Raw genomic sequence first — 8,675 nt, 5'->3', positions numbered from 1 at the left:
GGCCTTCATTTAGCAAAGTTGTGTGACTTTCTTCTCACATTTTAGCTTGTGTCAGCATTAGGGATAGGAGCAGCTCTGTAAAAAAGCAGTGGCTGTTACAGTGAAGTGCCAAATAAGTGTTTGGAAGAGAGTCTTTCTTATATGGTAACAAAGTGGAAATCTACTGATGTAATGGGAACTGAACTGAACTGGAACTCTGATCTGTAAGTATTAAAGTTTCCTTTAAAATCCAGCTTGTGAAAGACTGGTTCCCATGACCCTCAATCAAATTTAACTCTTCAGAAAAAGAAGCTGGAGGAGGCAGATTCCTTCCTGCGTGAATCAAATCTCTAAATCCAAGCTGCAAGGTGTCTGCTCCCGATTGTTTATCCTCAGGGTGGGGCTGCAGATAGTCCTGCCTTTAAATATGTCCCTTGCTCTTGTGCAGCTAAGGAGGCCTCATCCTCCTGACAGGTTTACTTCACATCATTAGAAAAAGCAACGTTGCCAGCACAGCTCTCAGAAGTTCCAGTGGTCAGTAAGGCTGCCTTGATGGGGATAATGAAAAGGTCAAACTCCATTTCTGTTAATCCCTTCTCTTAGAAATGACTAGGAAATAGTCCATGTCATCAGAACAAAGAACAGCTGAAGTGGATGGGAGCTGCACTGCCACCCAGGAGCACTGTTGGATTCATGGTTCAGAGAGTGACTTGTGCAACCCTGACTGAGCAGCTTCTCAACACAAATAGCCTTCGTGACGATTATTATTATTATTATTATTATTATTATTGATTGGTTCAGCCTGGAGAAGAGCAGAGTGAGGGCAGAGCTCCCCGGGGCTGCAGCTCCTCCCGAGGGGCAGCTCCATCTCTGCTCTGGGCCAGGGACAGGAGCCAGGGCACGGCTGGGGCTGGGCCAGGGCAGCTCAGGCTGGAGCTCAGGGCAAGGCTCTGCCCCCAGAGGGTGCTGGCACTGCCCAGGCTGCCCAGGGAATGGGCACGGCCCCGAGGCTGCCAGAGCTCCAGGAGCCTTTGGGCAGCGCTGCCAGGGGTGCCCAGGCTGGGGCTGCTGGGGGGGCTGGGCAGGGACAGGGGCTGGGCTGGGGGATCCCTTCAGTTCCTCCCAGCTCAGGATATTCTGTGGTTCTGTAAATGTCTTTAATGAGTTCTTTGAGATGAGAAATGTGGTAGTTTAGGGGTAGCTGCTCCTGTAACTCTGAGGTGAAATAATGATTATTCATTCATGATAACCACAAAAAGCAGGGACGTTCATTGTGGAAAGGATCAATTTTGCTGTGACAATGGCAGCAGTCCCCTGAGTGCCTGGCACTGTGCCAGTTTGGCCAATGAACCAGAGCAGTGTTTGAGCACTGCAAGAACCATCCAGTCCCTCTCCTGAGGAACCTCCCAAAAACCTCGTGTAGAGTTGATGTGCTGAGCATGGCCCCCAACCCAAGAAATCTGTACAACTGCTGACTTCACTGCTGGCACCCTCGTGGTGTCTGGCTGCACAGAGCAATCTCAGGAGGAGCAAATTGGGTGCCTCAGCTCAGCTCCTTCCATCCAGGAGATGCCATCTCCTCTTTGCTCACCTGCACCATCTCACTCCTTCATGAGTTCAAAAGGAGGGAGAAATAAAGGCAGACAGAGCAGGGACAGAAAGTCCTTTTCAATGTAGAAACCAGCTGGGTACCATGAATTCTGCCAGGAGATCCAAATAAGATCCAAGAGAACGGAATCATCACCCTGACAACACCCAATCCAAACAATTGGATATCCATTTGGGACGTGTCACTTTAGCTGGAGAGGCTTTGGGATTGCTCTGCTCTCAGAGCTTGCCAAGGCCATGGGTGAAAGGACAGCCTGGGAAAAGGATTGTTTGGGTTTCCCTGCTAACAGCACTTCAGAAATAATGGGCTGTGAGTGATGCAGGAGGTTTGACCAGGCCTGTAGAGCATCCATCCTCTGATGTGGAGCCTTTATGTGCACAAGGTCAAATTAACACAGAGCCAAATGTTGAAAAGTGGTGAATGTGCTTTCATGTCCCCCCAAAAAAGGGTTAACTGGGTAAATTAAATTTTCTTTTGAAGGCACTTGAAGTCTGGCTGGGATTTGAGTCATAGTAACACAACTGGCCTGTGGTAGAACTGCCTACAAACTATTCTGTGTTATCAGGTACTGCAGAATAAATTTTGGTGGAGTTTGTGGACAGCAAAAATCTGCTTTGAAAATGCAAAAAAACAACCCTCCCCCCAAACTTTTAAAGTTTAAGTAGAGTACTTCCCTATAGGTTTTATAATCCTCTTTTCTTGGTTTTGAAACATTAAATGAATCCAGCACAGCGCCTGACATCTGAACAAAACTGATTGACCTAACTCAGTGGGGCTTTTCAGACTACAAGTTCCAAAAATTAATTAGGATTTGTGCTTTTCTTTCTAATTTTCAACAGGAAGGGCATGAAATTCATTAAATGTTTTGAATGAGCAGCAAGGAGAAGTCAGGGAAGAAAGACCCAATTCTTCATTAATTTCTGGAAAGGGAAAAATAATCAGACAGGTCTTCTCCAACAGCAAAGCTCATTGAGAAGAATTCAAATTCACAGTTTGCCTGCTTTTGATAATGCTGCGAAAAGTATGCACAGGGTTTTGAAGGAGAATGCTGAAATGATCTTGCCTAAAAATAATTTTACAATAAATTTCAGCTTTTAGCCAGGTCAGTGTGGTTTCAGAAGGCATTGCACAGGCAAATGAATGGGAATGGGAGTGGGAGTGGGAAATGGGAATGGTAGTGGGAACAGGAATGGGAGTGGGAACAGGAATTGGGAATGGCAATGGGACTGGGAATGGGAATGGGAACAGGAATTGGGAATGGGAACAGGAATGGGAACGGGAACAGGAATTGAGAATGGCAATGGGAACAGGAATTGGGAATGGCAATGGGAACAGGAATTGGGAATGGCAATGGGAATGGGAACAGGAATTGGGAATGGCAATGGGAACAGGAATGAGACTTGGATGGAGGCAGCAGCAGGGAGCAGGCTGGGTGAACACAAAACCTTCCTAAATTGCCCAGAAAAACCCCACATTGTCTGACAAAACTGGAAACTTCTCATCCTTATGCAACTCTGGTGTTTTCTCAGAAATGTGTCATAACACAGTGACTTTAATGGTGATATCTTAATTTTCCTGATCCTGGGAAGTCATGAAAGTCACCTGCATTGTCACCATGGGTTTGGGGTGCCTCTGTTCCCTACCACTGACCCTGATGCTGCCCTGCTGGCTGGGACCTGCTCAAACCTGATCCACCATGAGGGATTCGTGGTGCTGGGGGGCTCTGGTAGAACCAGACCATCACTCCCTGGCCTGTCCTGCTCCCCTTCCTCAGGGATGGGGAGGCTCCTGCTGTTCCAGCCTCAGGATCCCTCCTGCTGCCCATCCCACTCCAGAGAGGGCTACAGAACACTGGATACGAGTGCCAGCATGGCCATCACCTTGTGGAAACATGGAAAAGTTTGCTTGCAGTAGCAGGGAACCAGCCTTGATCCTTCCTGGCTGAATGCTGGTAAAAGACACATGCAGATGTACTGAAGGCAAATTCTGAATTACCTGGAATATTCTAAAGAAATGCCCAGTGAAATGTGGGCACTGAGTATATTGAGAAGTACCACTTTAAAAGTGTGTGTTTGATAAATTCTTCCTGGTGAGATTATGGGGTTTTTGGGAATAACTCTGGCTTGCTTAGAAAGCAAAAACTCTGGAGAGGGGATTGGCAGGAGCTGGTTTTGCTGTTAGCCTTATTCAGGTTGCTAAGCTGATTAAACAAGGCTTTGGATAACGTGTGTCATGTCTCAGCACCAGGGGAATGAAGTGTTTCATGGCTTGTGGGAGCCAGAGCAGACTTAGTGACATCATAACAACTCAAATTTCACTTGCAAGCAGCTCACCTCTGCCTCCTGCTCCTTGTTCCTGCCAGCTCTGTCTTCCAGAGCCATTTCTGTCCATAGATCCTGTGCTCCAAGTTCCAGCAGGGGATGCAGAATTAAGGGCTGTGTTCTGTATTTCACAGCATGGAAAGGCTTTGATGCTTCACTATAGCAAATGCAGGTGAACCCAACTCTGGGAATGATTGACATCTGACTCCAAGGCTTTGGAATGCTGAACACTCACTTTATTAGAACTATATTTTATTACATTATAGTATACCATACCATATCATACTTCTAACTACTCAAAAGTACTAAAGAAAATTTGTGACTGTCTCCCAACAGTCAGGACACAGCTTGGACCTGATAGGCTAATTAACATAAACAATTCCACCAGAATCCAATTACCAAATTCCTTCAGGTAAACAACCTTCCCAACACATTCCACATGTGCACAAACACAGGAGCAGCAAATGGGATAAGAATTGTTTTGATCACTCTTTTCTCTGCTTTTCTTTCCGTTTCTGTCTGGTTAAAGGGTGTGAATACCACACTTCACAACTGGGAAAAATATTCTGAGCAGGGAGTTATCCCCTCCAACAAGGCAGGAAACACTGGGGACAGGCTGTGCTTCACATCATTCCCTTCAAAATCTTGAAAGAAGGTCCTTTTCAGGGAAAATGAGCTGTTATTCCTTTTTTAATTTGTTTTTTCATTATTCTTTTCTAACTTAAAGTGTCCTCAGATTGGACATTGCAATAGAGATCTGATTTCCTTCTCCAGCCACCAGGCAACAGCTCAGCCTCACGCCCTCGTTTGGGTGATCAAAGCACTGGAAATGTCATTTGCAAAGTGGAAACACCTTCAAGCAGCAGGAAAGTGAAAATTCCTTGCCTCTCCACTGTGGAGCAGCCTTGTGTTTCAGGCACTGCCCTAAGGAGAGACAGCTCTGGTGTTTGGTGTTCAGACTGCTCAGGTGAAATGAAAAATAAAGATTAATGAAATTTGGGAATAAAAGTGAGATTCAAGTCACTACGTTTTCTCCTTTCACTACAGAATACCTCAAATCTTCATTATTTATTGTGCAGGAAGGAAGGAGACAAACAGGAGATTAGAAATTAAAAAACATGGTGGTGTCTTCCCCCAAAAAGAATAATTATTTAGATAAGGTGCTTGGCAGAAAGGCCATGCATGACCTAATCCAGGAAGCATGTCATTTTTTAGCCCCAGTTATCTCCCAAATACTATTTTAAAATATGAACCTACTGGTAAATTAGGAATAAAGACCAGTGCTGAAGGTCACTTAGTGACACACTGCTGGCCTGTGGGAGAGTCACAGGATTTGCTGTACAAGAAATCCACTTCTGCTAAGCAGATTTTTATACAGAATGGATTGTTTTTGCCAAACTGGACTGGGCTTCTGAATGATAACCAAAATAAAAATCCTGCAATTAAAGGCCTACGCCCATTTCTGTGTGAGTATTTTGCACATAATTAATGTGCACATTTTATCTACTGAGAAAATAGAGTGAAACCAGCAGTTCAAATAGGCCACCAAAGCACTGTTGGCTCGTTTCAGTGTTCATGTGTTGTTTGCCTGTAATAAATTCACTGAGAACATGCCTTATTTTGTTAATTCTTCTCCTTTAATGTGTTTACAGAGCTCTGTAGTTGGGCAAAAAGGCCAAATTGAGATATTTCTCATTTTTTTCCAGTGAAAAAGTCGAGGTCTGTTTTTTCTGCTTGTTAATCACTTATAATGAAAAGAGACTTTCCCTCAGATCCAGGAGTGTCTCACTTGCCCTTTGTACTTGTGACAGAAAAGGCAGGTTCACAACTCACTGCTGGGTTTTGAGACCTGATTCTCTGCTTAGGCTGACTTAAGTTAGTCATTTCACAAGGATTATTCCTGACTTATCCTGCTCTTTCTGAGGGAAGAATCAGGATGGGTGATGTTTGGTTAAGCAGAGACATGTGGAGGGGGAGAAAAAAGCAGGAAAATAGGCTTAGAGAGCCAATACTCCCTGAAAAACTTCTGATCAGACCTCAGAGCAGTCACCTCACCTACCACTGCACCAAACCTCCCATCAGTCAGAATAAATCACCCGAAAATGAGATTATAATGCTCTGCTGGTTTTTTAAATACTCTTATCCAAGAAATGCAAAGCTGCAGGAATTCCTTGCTGGAAGACTCCTAATCCCCAGAGCGATCTGCATTGTGTGTATTTCCCCACAATCATTTTCATATGAGTATTGGAATGCTTCATAAAATCCCTCCATTTGCCTTTGGGGGTGTTCCAAAACTCTTCCAGAAAGTCTAAAGTTTCAGGGATTTTCTTGGGATTATTTTGACTTCGACTGGAACGTGCCTCGCTTGACTCCAGACAGAAGAGAAATAAAGTCAGCTCATGTGGGTAAACACGGCCCTTCCCCTGGGAATTCTGTGCTGGAGGAGCCTGGGAGTGTCTGTTTGTGCACAAGAGAGGGCCCTTTGTCACTCAGGTCACTTCCATCATGAGATGGAAAAGTTAATAAAGCACGAGGAAATGAGTTTACAGCAAGAGGAATTGCTTTGCCTGAAGGGGGTTCAGTGGCCGGCGGTTTTCCTGCAAACAAGGATGTCCTTGTCAGAGCTGGGTTACAAAATGGAAAAAAAAAAATGGGGAAGGGGGAAAGATGTGTGGGAGAGTCCTGGTTTAGGGCAAATTTGGGAGAAAACCTCCAAAAGGGGCCCCTCCAGAAAACAAACCCACATGGCTTCTCCCCACAACTGGTTCAGGAAGGATTCCTTGGAGAGAAGTGGAAAGAACCTGTTTATTTAACAGGCACAGCACCCCCAGCACGCAGAATGAACAATACCAGGTGACGCCACTCTGTCACCGCTCTGAAAAAGATGACAAATTCAGAAAGTCTCTCTGGGGGTGGTCACTCTGTTATCAGTCCCTCCTGTGCTGGGGCAGCTGCTGCCCAGAGCAGGCCCCGCTAGGCCCAGGGTGCAAACTGTCGGTGTTTGCCAGGCCCCAGCCTGGAGCAGGTTTGAGTTGGTCCAAAAAAGGGAAAGGACAAATCCAGGGAAAATTCAGACTGCTTAGCTAAACTAACTAATGAGCAGAAGCAAAGCAGAAGCAAAGCAGAAGCAAGAGCAAGCGAAAAGCAAAAGCAGCCCCATGTACAGCCCTGTGTGTCCCACCAGCTGTGGGGGAGCAGTTGATAACAAAACCAAACATCTGCTCTTCAGAGCCAGTCTTGAAGGCACAGAACATGATATCCAGCATAAACAAAACACACGAGTGGGGATATAAGCATCATAACGTCACCCAAGGACAGGGAAGAACAAGACACAACTGAAAATTTCAGTGCTGGTGAAGTCCAGGATGGTGTGTGGGGCAGCTGAGGGACATTTCTTTGCCTGACAAGAGCCAGCTGAGAAAGCCACTCCCATGGGAGAGGATGTGACTCCAGCATTTTTAAGCAATGTAACAAAGCCATTGTTTTATCAAAGTCTTACTTCGAAAGGAGGGATGAAGCCCAAACGATGAGCAGGAAAGGGGATGGATTTTCAGGTAGAACTGACTCTTTGAGAGGAAAAGGAAAGAGGAAAACGGACTCTTCCTTTTCCTTTGAGGAAGACACATCAGTAAGGGATGGAAATGCCCACATGCTGGAGAGATCCAGAGGAGGCTCCAGGGTGATCAGGGGATGGAGCAGCTCTGCTGGGAGGAGAGGCTGGGACAGCTGGGATTGTGCACCTGGAGAGGAGAAGCTTTGGGGGGACCTCAGTGTGGCCTTGCAGGGCCTGAAGGGGCCAACAGGAAAGATGGAGAGAGACAATTTCCAAGGGCCTGGAGTGCCAGGACACAGGGAATGGCTTTAAGGTGCCAGAGGGCAGGGCTGGATGGGATATGGGATGAAATTCTTCCCTGTGAGGGTGGGCAGGCCCTGGCACAGGGTGCCCAGAGCAGCTGTGGCTGCCCCTGGATCCCTGGCAGTGCCCAAGGCCAGGTTGGACAGGACACCCTGGGATAGTGGGAGGTGTCCTTGCCCATGGCAGGAGTGGGATGAGATGATTTTAAGGTCCCTCCATCCCAAACAATTTCATGATTCTGTGATCTAAAAAGTTTTTTAGCTGCAACCTGACAAAATATTCATATATTTAGCCAGAAATTCTTACTAGCTCTCATTTTGAAATGAATACTCCTCAAGATGAAAGCAGATGAAATTATTTTTAAAATTATCTTATTTCTCTAATGAAAAATTGAAAACCACTCTGCACAGTGAAATGGATTTTTTTTGCTGCAGCAGGAACTGAAACTCATCGAGCAGAAGGTAAAACTTTCAGAGTGAACAAAGCAAAACATCTGATTTAACTATTGGCTCCTCAGTGCAGATGTGTGGCCCTATCTAATTCCCTAAAGAGCTCTGTAATGCTGTGCTGATTGCCTGAAGGGTGAAGTGGGAAGAATTTTAAAGTCCTTCATCACAGGAATAACCAGGACAAGTGATAAAAACTTAATAAAAAGGCTTTTCAGTATTTAAGACATGATAATTGAAACTTTGTGAAGGAGATTAAAGTTTCTCTTTAAAGTCTTGCTCCTGCAGAATTCCCTGGTCTCAAGAAAAATGGGGAAAGGATATACAGATATGAAGAAAAACATCTCCTCTTTGTTCAGCACTGGATTATGTTACAAGATAAATTTTGGCAGCCAATTCATTTTTCACCTGAATGGCTTCAGCTTTCACCTCTTATCCCAAAATATGTGTAAAAGGATTTCAAA

This window comes from Zonotrichia leucophrys, chromosome 17, assembly GCF_028769735.1.
Source record: "Zonotrichia leucophrys gambelii isolate GWCS_2022_RI chromosome 17, RI_Zleu_2.0, whole genome shotgun sequence".
NCBI lineage: Eukaryota > Metazoa > Chordata > Aves > Passeriformes > Passerellidae > Zonotrichia > Zonotrichia leucophrys.
The sequence above is the reverse complement of the archived record's forward strand: the minus strand, read 5'-3'. Positions refer to the sequence as shown.